This window comes from Ixodes scapularis, unplaced genomic scaffold, assembly GCF_016920785.2.
Source record: "Ixodes scapularis isolate PalLabHiFi unplaced genomic scaffold, ASM1692078v2 PGA_scaffold6__148_contigs__length_123643588, whole genome shotgun sequence".
NCBI classification, from domain to species: Eukaryota; Metazoa; Arthropoda; class Arachnida; order Ixodida; family Ixodidae; genus Ixodes; species Ixodes scapularis.
This window is the reverse complement of record NW_024609881.1, coordinates 113,631,862-113,644,325: the sequence shown is the minus strand read 5'-3', so window position 1 is coordinate 113,644,325 and position 12,464 is coordinate 113,631,862.

The following is a 12,464-nucleotide window of genomic DNA, read 5'->3' as shown; positions in this document are numbered from 1 at the left end:
CTTGCAGTCGTGGTGCCGCTTCATTCAAATGACCGAAGGCTCACTTTGGTTGTGTGGCCAACGGAAGAGCTGCCTTGTAGCTGTTATAGTTCTCGTGCCGTGCTAGATGATGCTGAGTTCCTTTCTAAATTGCTCTGGCGTAGACGTGCACTTTCATGGAGCACAGGTGTTGCAGTTGGTATCAAATCCACCAGACTGCTGCACGTTTCGTCAACAAAAGCGTTTCATCAGCACTCGTTACGAGCTTTGCAATCTGTATGGACTTTTCATGGCGTGTGTATCACTGGGGCGCGTCTTGCCTACCCACCCCACCAGTTCACGAGGCTTTGCGACGAGAGTCTGCAGCGGATTATTACCAAAAAGTGGTATCATATTCATTTCAGTTTAGTTCGTCCACGGCAGTCGTCAAAATTCCAAGGGAGAGGATTTATTCGGACAGAATGCCACTAAAGCAATGCCGCTTCTTTACTAGTCAGGATAGACTGCCTTTTGTCAGTTTTGTTATATTGTCACAGATGCTTGGTCCAGTACTTTCTTTTATCAACCTTTACAATTCTGGAACGTTCCAGGTGATGCTTGGCTGTCATCGTATGTTCTGCTCAAAGTACTGCGTGCTTTACTTTTAGCCCTTCGCTCTTTGGGCACCCTGGCGGCTCCCCAGCCGAGTTGCCTGACAACCGGACACAGGTGGCGGACTGTCCCGTGTGGCGGCGGAGTCGAGGCGTCCATGCCCACATCGCGCGTGCCGCCTAAGGCTAATCAGAGGCGATGCGCAGGCAGTCGGTACCTGGCTTCAAGCACCGCCATTGACACGTTGTTTCAAGATTAGTGTTCGTTGTCATCCCGTCCTTGTTGAATTAAATGCGGTTCCTTGTTGTCGAAACTGTTGGCTCCGTATTATTCCCCCGGGTCAGATATGCAGCAAGGAAAACCGACCAGAATGGCGCCCAAGCATGGTATGTTGCCCACCTGCAGGAATTTGACGGTGCTTGGTTTACTTTTATGGTCATCCTTTGTCCCACTTCCAGTGTTTGCTATCGTCGTTCCGTGCTTCATTCTTATGTCCGTCCGCCTTGATTGTAATGGCATTTGTGTGATTGTTTGGGACCGCAGCAAGAGTTTGCTCGCTTGTGTCGGTTTCTCGAGAGCGTTGTTTTCTTTGTGTGTTTACAGTCATGCCGACACGGCAAGAGGATCAAGAAACGGCTGAAGCTGCACAAAGGAAACTCCTGGCTAGGGTGTTATGTTGTTGTTTTGTTGGCCTCGCTTATCGACGCTAGCGAGGGCGTCGCCGTCAACCTGCTGCGTCAGCGGCGCATAGTGCCGTGTTGGAACCGATAAAATCTGCTGCGCCTAGCAGCGTGTGGCTCTTCGTCCTGCTGCCGAGATGCAATAAACGCAGTCAGACCAACTACAGTCTCCGTCTCGGTGGGCTGCCCGGAAACGTAACAAGGGTCACGGAGATGCACGCCTCCGTGATGCAGCGTCTGTCTCTCACGCTTGGCCAGCAGGAGGCCCCATCATGAGAGCCCCAACCACACATGACTGTCCCAGTCTGCACGGGATACGACGACGTCGAATCCGTGGCAGACTTCCTGGGCGAGCTGCAGACGTACCACCGTGCCTCCGGTTCCCCGAAAGCGTTTATCGTGGACTCCATGGTGCCGCTTGCACTACAAGCGAGCGCCAGGTGCTATTAGGGATCGCAAGTCCCCTAACCAGCCTGGCGGACTTCGAGACAAGGCATCGAGAAGAGTTCCTGCCTGTGAACTACGTGACGCAGTTTCTTCAAGAGCTTTAAGCAAAGACGCAGCACCCGGACGAAAGTAGGGTACAGTACGTTCGGGCTATGCAAAAGCTGTTCAAGAGAGCGGACCCGAATACACCGGAGTCGGACAAAGTAGCTCGGGTCAGAAGACAGTGCCACCCATGATAGCACGTCTGCTTCATCAACGGCCCCTTTGGCACCCTTGAAGATCTAGCTTGGGGCGTCCGACTCGTCGGGGAAGCCATTCATGCCTAACGAAATTACGTGCCGCCGCCGTAGTAGATAGGAGGGGGCTTCCGGAACGGGTTTTGCATCAGCGTCGTTCCGGTCCTGCTAGAAATTTTCTTCTGCTTGGTAACATTGCTTAACATCGCTGACATGAAGAGGTCCGGCTTCTTCACTAGACTCACAATAAACTAGCTGGTAAGTGAGTGGTGAGCACTCACTTACCTGTTTGCGACGAAGGCTACAGCGCCTCGAGCGGCGTCACTACATGGGTGAGTACGCCGGAGCGCAAAATCTCCCACCTCAAACTGCAGGTAACGTCGCCCCTGGTTGTACTGTTTTGACAGCTGCACTCGGGTTCCTTCAGATAGAAATTCACCCATCAGATGTTCAAAAAACGGGTTTTATCTGCAACAGATGGTTGTTTGAGTTCACCCAACTGCCATTTGGTTTGTCTAACACGCCAGGAAGTATTCAGCGCCTGGGAGATATTGTACTTGGGGACGCAAAGTATGATTTTTCCATGGCGTAGATTGATGACGTGAATGTTTTCTCGAGAACTATTGAGGAGCATCTCGAGCACCTTTGCATTGTATTTGAGCGAATGAGTGGTGCAGGCCTCACCAATTGTCCCCGATATGTTCAATTGGCTGCAAACAAGATTAACCTCCTTAGTTTCATTGTAGATAAAAGCACTCTCCACCCCAACGAAGATAAGTTGCGCGCTAACAGAATACCCAAGCAGACATGACGAAAAGAGCCTACAAAGATACATTAGAATGGTTGCGTTCTACAGGGATTTCATTCCACACTGTTCCAAGATATGTCAATCACTCAATCCCTTTCTAAAAAAAGTGTGAAGTGCTGTCCGGTTGAACTACAACAATGCACATCCCACGCATCAACCAGATCGGCACAATTAAGGCGTCGCACTCGTCCAGTGGTGCCGATCGGATCTGCTGCGCCAGCCCGACCAGCAGCGCCATCCATCCCCTGACGCCTACAACGACGACACCGCCATCGACATGCCACACGAAGTTTGAAGGGGGCGGGGGGGGGGGGGGGGGGGGGAGAGTGTGTTTGCACAGGAGGCTCCTCAGCCGAGTTGCCAGATAACGGGACACGGGTGGTCGACTGTCTCGCGTCTTGGACCCCCGGGGAGTCGTGAACCAAGGCCAATATCGTGCCCGGTAGAAAAAATGAAAGCCGTTTACAACTCCCTGTAATACCGAATTAGAGCGCAGCTCTTGAGAAGGAGGAGGGAAGGATACTGAGGGGAAGGTATACCCCTCCTCCCTTCTCCTCACATCCTAATCCTGTCTGCTACTCCTCCCTCCAAGCAGCGTTGCCGTCGTCTCACGAAGGTCACGTGACCTCACGGGAGTCATGTGACGTCCCCGGGGTCACGTGACCTCACGGGGGTCACGTGACCCCTATGAGGTCACGTGACGATGACGATGATGTCAACAGTGACGTCTCTGATGACGTCATCAGTGACGTCTCTGATGACGTCATCAGTGACGGGCGATGCCGATGACGTCACTGATGACGTCATCAGTGACGATGGCAATGTCGATGACGTCACTGATGACGTCGTCAGTGACGTCATGCATCCCATAATGCACCGCGCGGTTACGCCGATGGCAACGGCGACGCCGACGCCGACGCCACTCAAGCCGGAAACGGCTGCCTAAAGGTGCATTCACACTGAGCAAAAAACGCGCGTTGTGGTCGACGTCGACGCCGGCGTCGTAAAATACGAAGCAGTCACACAGGGCCACCGACGGCGGCGGCGTCTCGGGGAATCTCGCATGTGTCAAGAGAACACGGAATTTTCTTCATTCGTCTGCTTCGCTCGATCGTTGTTGCCTTGCCTTCGCGATTGCGTAGGCGGAGGGAGACAACCGTATTCACTGAATGAACAACGGCGATGATTACATATACGTTTAAACCTCGGTTAAATGCAGCATTGGCGAAAGGGGCGGACTCGAGTGGGCAGCTTCAGAAGGTTCCTTTTGAAGCTGCCCACTCGAGCATTAAAATAACTATTTTACTCGTATACTCCGTTTTAATCACCTGTTTTGTTTCTCCAAGGTGAAATCGTTGACATTCCCAAAACCCATCACTTAATCAAACAAAGCCACGACATTACTTGTGATCTCTTTGCTTTGTTCAACACAGAACTGCTGCTGGCATTATTCAACAGCTATGATCTGAATGGTCAGGCACTTGTTAAAACATCCTCCAGCTTTCGCGTTTGCTCTGTGGCCGATGACACAAAATAAAAAGCATAGATTAAAAAAAAGTAAGCACCTTAAAGCATGGATGGCGTTTGAAATTTATTGGTGGACACATTCTGCGCAGCTTGGTTTCTCGTGTGCATGTATGCGTTGCCACGTGGCAAGGGCCAAATTAGGCGAAGGGGCTGAACAAGGCTTGGAAACACTTGCTGAACAGCTGATGACGCTCTCTCCTCCTACTCGCAAGCTCGTATTGCAAACGCAGCCCATACACTACGTGACTCTGATCGAGCATTTAAAAACACTCTGAAATCTAATCATAGTAATGCTGAAAACAAAAAAAAAAAAATGGTAGACGCCCCGACGTCATTCCAGCCCCGTCATCGAGAACAGCTGCATCGTTGAGAGCGTGTTCATTCAAAGGGTACCTCAGCCCCCGAAATGAAGCATAGCCGCGTGACTGCCTCATACCGAGCTCGCATGACGGGCGCTGAATAAAAGGTCGGTCGTTTCCTCTTGTTTACGCTGCAGTGAACGATGAGCAAGTGTATCGTCAAATCTCACGCATGATGTCGAACCGAGGGTTGAAGAGCATTTGGTCTCCTCCTTCAAAAGGGGTTAATTCGACCCTGAGTCATGGTAAAATATTTAAAAAGAAAACAAAAAAACGCACGATTTTTGTTTAACATCACTTGGCTCTTTTCGCGCCCAGTAGCGCGGAAGATCAACATTCTTGTTCTGCTTCCCCTTTTGCTCGGGTCAATTTAATGAGTTTGTGTCCAAGTATGCGGGCCGGTCTAGTCCTTTTATCGAGCTTTTCAGTTCGAATTTCGGAATCCAAACTTTTACCTGGCACGCGACAGTGGCTGCTCTAAGGAGTAAATCAAATTTCTTCCATGCCCCACTTGCATGAATTTCAAAGTTGATATAAAAGGGAAATTGATCCAGAGTTGTGCCCAAGAAAACGCGATAGAACTGCGGAAATCATCCGATTTTTTTATTTAGCATTTTTATAACGACGTCAAGAATGAATTACTCGGGCATCAAACATAATCGTAAAAACTCGTCGAAGTAGTTAATTGGAAATTCACCTGGATGAAAGAGACCATCGTTTGTTTTCCCAAAATGTAAAGGGGCTGTACACCAACCCAGGGTTTACCAAGAAGACCGCGTTCGCACACACCGGGTGAGGGCAGTGCGCGTGCGCAAGAACCAGATTCGTCCGAGGCTTAGCATCTGCGCATGCGCGATGTCGACAGCAGTGCCACCGCAGTCTTGTGACGTCATGGAGTTGAGTTGTTCCGGCGTCACCGACGGCTTAAAAAATGCACGGAGTGAGTGGCCTTACGTGATCGCGCTTCCTCTTTTGCGTTTCGTTTTAAATAATGAAATTCTTCTTTAACGCTGCCCCCCCCCCCCCCCCTTCCATTCCGAAACGTTTGTTCATCCATGCATTCCCTGCTAAATTTAGCGGGGAAACTGATGTCACGAGACCTATGCCCGCATTCAGTTTCTAGGCTAAATTTAGCAGGAAAATTGATGTCACGTGTGACCTGACGTCATAGGACATATACAGACCAATTCAGTTCTTTCCCGCTAAATTTAGCGTAAAATATGACGTCACGTGACCTATAGACCTATCCGATCTCTCATCCAAATTTGGCGGGAAAGTGGCGTCGCGTGACATATACACCTTGGAGAAATTGAAAGTACGTGACCTATACGTCACCTCAATTTTCCAGCTAAATTTAGCGGGAAAATTCACGTCTTGTGTCCAAGACATCAATTCGGTGTCCCCGCTAAATGTAGCGAGAAATTGACGTCACGTGAGCTATACAACAACACAAAACTAACCATGTACAAAACCCTAATCCGTCCAAAATTAGAACATGCTGCTGCTGTGTGGAACCCCGCTCACTCGTCACTAATCGCTCATGTTCAATCCATCCAAAACCGCTCAGTTCGTTTTATATTGACAAACTATCATCGCACTGCCAATGTTACTACCATGAAAAATACTTTAGGTCTGCCGTTACTAACACACCCCCGAAAAATCTCTCGTTTGTGTTTTTTTCGTAAAATATTTCATCAAAATGTTACCCTTCGTCATAAACTAATTACTCCACCGTTCTACATATCTGCTCGCATTGATCATAGCCATAAGGTTGGTCTCCAAAATTTAAAAACTTAATTATTTCAATATTCTTTTATGCCAAAAGCATCTATAGACTGGAACCACCTTCCCGCCTCAATTGCTAACATCACTGATATTGTTATGTTTAAAAATGCTATTACTAATATGTGCACTTTATAGTTAATATCTTATAGCTCTCTCCCCTCTTCAATGTACTTACCTTGAGGGTATTCGAAATAAATAAATAAAAATAAATTAGTTCAGGTACCCGCTAAATGTAGCGAGAAAATTCACTTCTTGAGACCTTGGATGTATACTGAGATGGCACCACGTCGCGAGATTAGAATCTGCGAATTACTCCCAAACTTTGGCTTTTACCTAAATCGCGAAATATCGAGCCCGCGAAAAACAAGTCATTTACAGAATATGATTTCTAGCACAGTTCTTTCAGATGTTTTTTTTTAAAGATTGCTGTGAATTGAGTTGATTCAGGACGTCTGGTAATTTGTTGAAGATGTCAGGCACGTAAAATGAACATATCTCTTTCCATAGTTAGTGTACATTCGAGGAATTACAAAGCGTTCACTATTTCTTATAAAGTGCTGAATAATGGGAGGTGTTTTCAACGGGCTATTCCAATAATGCTTTAAGATGACACATTATTGAAAAAGAGGCAGAAAACACGGTAAGCCCACTAATGCGAACACGTCATCATCCTGTATTAGGTTGGAATCATTGGCAACGTGTTTGGCGATGCTCTTAAGAATAATATCTATTTGTGTTTTCTCAAGAGCTGAACAGTTTGCGAAGACTGTAATCCCGTATTGCATAGCTCCCTACGCAAGAGATTAACGACCATTTTTCTGACGGAGATTGGGAGGAAGGTTTTGATGGGATATAATGAACATGATACACTTCGTATTTTTTTGGCCAAATAATACAATTGTGTATTCCACGATAGATCGCCACCGAAGAAAATGCTCAAGTATTTACTGTGTCTACTTATGGTATAGGCATACAGCTGAAAAATACACAAGACGATGAATGTAATATGAAAGGTATATGTATGCATGTCCGCTTGAGCGAGTTACGGAAACAGACAAGTTTTGGTTTTTGCACATTCAGAGATATTCGATTTGCTTCAGACCAGTTCATGACTCTTGTAAGATATATTTATAGCATGTTGATTGCACTACGCAGCTGATATGAGCAGATGCAAGTGTGTCATCTGCATATTGATAAGTTGAACATCCTGATGTTGATTTGGCGAGATCGTTTACGTAAAGATTAAACAGCAAGGGGGACAGGACCGAGCCTTGCGGTACTCCCTTCAGTAGGCATACTTCGGCGCGTGATTTGTTGCGAACCAATACCCGTTGCGATCTGTCAGTCAGAAAGTTTTGAAGCCATGAAAAAAATAGATCCTGAAATCTGTAATTGCAAAGTTCCTTCAACAGTATCCGGTGATTGATGGAATCAAAAGCTTTCGACACATCGAGAAAGAGTGCGGACGTAAATTGTATATTGTCGAGTGAGGTGTGTAAAGTGCCAGACATAACCTCAATTATCGAGAATAATAATAGTAATAATAATAATAATAATAATATTCAAGAATCAAGAATTGCGCTAATTTGGTGTTCAAGAACGACCTCTTAGTCTTAGTACTGGAACACCCACACGTCGCACACATAACACATTGAACAATTTGCACTTCACGGCTACAAAGGCGTAATATTTGATACAGAATAATGTGGTATTTCTAGTTTTAACTCCGTAGAAGGAGAATGAGAAAAGACAACAGTATTCAGGTACAGTATTATAAATCGAAGAAATCTACAGGACTGCAAAAAACAAAATGACACAGACAGATTAAGAAGAAAGGAAGTTCACTGGGAGACATACAGCATTCTGAGGGAGCTGGGAAAGTCAAACGCAGAAAAAAAATATTTAGATGGCTTGCGTTATCATTGCATGTTTTGATCATACGACAAATAGGGTCAAGAATACCTAAGGTACCGGGAGCATCAAAGGGCGTTGTGAGACGAGTTGCCGTTTAATGCACTTTCAAAGATATCTGAGACAGCAAGTAAGGAGAGGCGGCAATGCCATGAAGTGTCTTAAAAAGAAATACAAGATGATATATTTACTTTGATAAAGGCTGTTCACATTTCGTCCCTTCATTATCCTGGTTTTGGTTGATGCGTTTCATCGCGCAGATAGCAATGTCTATATATAGACACAAATTTACTTTGCACTCGTTCTAGCCCTCAGAGCGTCGTCCTACAACTTTCATTCCGTATAGGTAATGCATATTCTAATTTGGACCTTGTTAAAGAGCGATAAAGAGTTACGGAAGTTTCCTGATTGCAAAATTATTTCGTCATTCGACACGCCAAACCTAGTGTGCACAAAGCGCACTTAGTTGTGTGAGCTATATGGTCGTCAAATCTAAAATATGAGACAAAGATCACCCTTAAGTCCTGCACTTCGCCCGCACGACACAGCATATTTCAGTGACCACTACAAAACGTGTCAGTTGTGTTTTACGGCTATACGACATGACTTTATTCCGGTACTGTTTAAAAGGAGACAATTTAGTGAACACCATTTTCTACATGAGTTTCCATCTGCTTGTAGCAACCCTTAATCTAAAGTGTTCGCAATGCGTCTAAATATTTTAATGTCGTGTCCGAACTGCAAAAGCAAAGAGTTTGCTACATGTTTGTACATATCGTTAACAAAGATAGGAAAAAGAAGAGGGCCTAAAACCGACCACTCAGGTACCCCTCCGGAAGTGGAACTATACACGGGAGGAAAGTCACTATTGGCACGGGCAACGCATGTTCTAAGTGACAAGTCGAAAACAACCCATAGAGCCCTTTACAAACACCAATATGAACAAGTTTCGATATTGGTAAGTAATCATCAACCACACCAAAGGCCTTACTCTGTACAAAGTAAATAACGCCGAGCTGCCCTCTGTGGCAAACAGCTTCAGATGCCACAGACAGAAATTAAATCAAATTCGTTGTTGCCGATTGCCCAGAGGTAAAGCCGTTCTGGTTCGAAATTATTACATTTTTAAACAAAAATGCAATGTTTCCAGTACTACCATTTCAAAAAGCTTAGAAACGATGCAAATAAAGAAAATGGTCTGTAGTTCGCTACATCTCCATGACTGCAAGACTTGAACACCGGGACAACGACTATGTTCATTCAAATATACGAAAAAACTTCTGATCTTAACAAGGTTTTGAAAATAGAACAAAGGATCGGTGCAAAAGCTTCGTGGAATGCTTTCACTAGCGCAGCTGGTATCCCGTCATGGCCAGAAGTTCTTGTTGGTTTTAGCTTTTTAAGCATTTAAAAACCATACCTTCATGTAGAAGCAGCAAAGAAATGTGCCTCCTGACATCAGAGGATGATGGGTGCAGGTAGCCATATATTGTCCTTGTAAACAGAACTAAAAGGTCACGCTAAGGCGTCGCTTCGTTGGTCGTAATCTCACCTTCGTCATCAAACAAGTGAAGGTCACATTGCTCTACCACAAGGGCGAACGTATTGATATACAGGGTGTCACAAAAGAAAATTTACACGGTCTTTTTTACCGCAAAAATAAACTAGGCATCGCCGAACGCTCCTTCTCCGCCCAAAGGTAGAGCTAGAGGTCACAACCAGATGCCAAAGTTTCAGCCCGATCCGATAACTTAATCAAAAGTTATAAGTGATTTTCTGGAAAGTTCAATGGGAAAATGGAGCCCATTTTTGCCTGTTTTCGGTTTATGGTGCCATAGAGCCCCATGTGTTTGAAAACTCCGTCGGCCGCCATTTTCCCATTGAAATTTTCAGAAAATCACTTATAACTTTTGATAAAGTAATCGGACCGGGCTGAAACTTTGGCATCTGGTTGTGACCTCTAGCGCTACCTTTGGGCGGAGAATGAGCGTTCGGCGATGCCTAGTTTATTTTTGCCGTAAAAAACACCGTGTAAATTTTCTTTTGTGACACCTTGTAGTTTTTTGGGGGTTTTCGCATTAAATCCGCCTCCACTGACACCAGGTATATGTTTATAGTCATTCTTCTGCGGCTGTTTACACAGGCCGCCTGTATTGTATAAATTTGATCCCCATTTAGAGGTATCAGTCTTTTTCTATTTTCTGTCATATAAGTTTTTCTTCTTCAAAAGCTTCTTCGAATTCGGATAAAACTAACGAGGAAATTTCGAATTAGTTTGCCTTTTGAGATGAATGAAGCGGGCCATCCAATCTTGTACAACTTTGGTGAATTGAGGAACCTGTATAAGAAGATTCCAGAATGGGCTCCCAATCGAAGCTTGAAAAATACTTATATAACCCTACAGAGTAACCAGACGCCGAAACTGTGCAGTCTTCCTACCTGAGTGACTCTTGCTCTCGATTTCCAATATGCAGGTTCAGTTAAAGGTAAGGCTAGTTCCAGGGGAATATGTTATTTGTCTATCGGCACCATAGGAAATTTGCTTTGCTCAATTTAAACCTCCTAAAAGTTTGTGAGACAATGATCATGAACTCCTCCCTCAAAATTTTCAACCTGCTAAATCGGCTCAGACCCATGAAGGAGATAAAGTCAAGTAGCTGTGACTGCCTTTCTTCTCGACCCAGTGGTTACTCGAAGATGGTGTTCGTGTCCCAGCATATGCCCGGGACATTGAAGTCTCCTAAATAATAATGCTAATAATAATAATAATAATATATGCATACCTACATACATACAATTTATTGACTCAGTGGGACTATTAAAGAGGGATATGTTTGCGAGCACATCAAAGCCATCGAAGGGCTTGTGGGATGACACCCTAAAAAAAATTAGAAAAGTCCACTTAAGTGATAAGGTAAAGGCATTGCCTTCAAAATGAGAACTGAAGGATAATAAAACTTTCCCCACCCCCCTTCCCTGCCCCAACCCTCTTCCCCCCCTCCTCCTCCCCCTTTCCCGATTGTATCACAGAGTAGTAATTAATAATAATAAAGTTAATAAATAATAATAATCATCATCATAATAATAATAATAATAATAATAATAATGTCCTTAATTTTCAAAGCCAAAATACAATGTTTCGAAGAAAATGGGAAAAATAGCTGTTAAAGTCAGCTTCACTCGTCCCCAGCCCCCAAAACTAAACCCTGCCACCCCCCCCCCCTTTTTCCCACAAAGAAAATAAAAAAAAGAAACAGCTTTGTGGGCGGTATATCTTTTGCCAAGACAAAATAAGGCCGTAGAAAAAAATTTGCTTCGTTAGGCTTTCTTTAGTTTAATCAAATATATTACTTGCTTGGTGTTTTTCGTGTTTTTTCCCAATTCGAATAAAACAGATTTTGGGTTTAAGTGTTGGGGCTTATTGGTATATCCCAGGGGTGGCCAAATTGCGGCTCGCAAGTCGCACGCGGCTCTTCGCAAGTTGAAGTGCGGCTCGCGGCTCCCTGGTAAGCGTGCCCCCTTTGCCCTCTTGTATCCCCAAGACGAAAAGAGTTCTAGAATTTCCATAAAACTCAGAGTCTTGGCAGCCTTGCACTACACTACGTACATACAACTGGCCTGCTTTTCGACACATAGATGTGCCCCGGGACCTCGTTTTCTTTATTGCTCTAGAAACTATTTCGAAGCTACTACGCATAACGGACGTCAGGGGCACTGGCTGGCTAACGAGCCATGCATTTATTGTTGCTTAACGGTTGAAAAAAACGTTCTGCTGCTTGATGTTACTTTTTTGCAGTCGACATCTCCACTTGTCCTTTTTGTAAAGGACTGCTTTCTCCATATCGTTTCTTGTTCAAAGTACCCCCCGCTCCGCCCCCCCCCCCCCTTTTTTTCCCCATATGCGGCTCTCTGAACTTTCGTAGTTTTGCCCGCGGCTGTAACCCCATGTCACTTTAGCCACCACTGGTATATACCAAAAACAGAGAACTCTAAACATAGCTTACAGGGGTTAGCAACATCGATGGGAAATTCCTTGAACGCCAGGTACGTTGCACCATCGATCACATTGTTAAGCATACCAGAAAAGCGTCGTAGCTGAATCACGGGACAAGCAAGCCGAGAAGAATACGAATAACGAAAG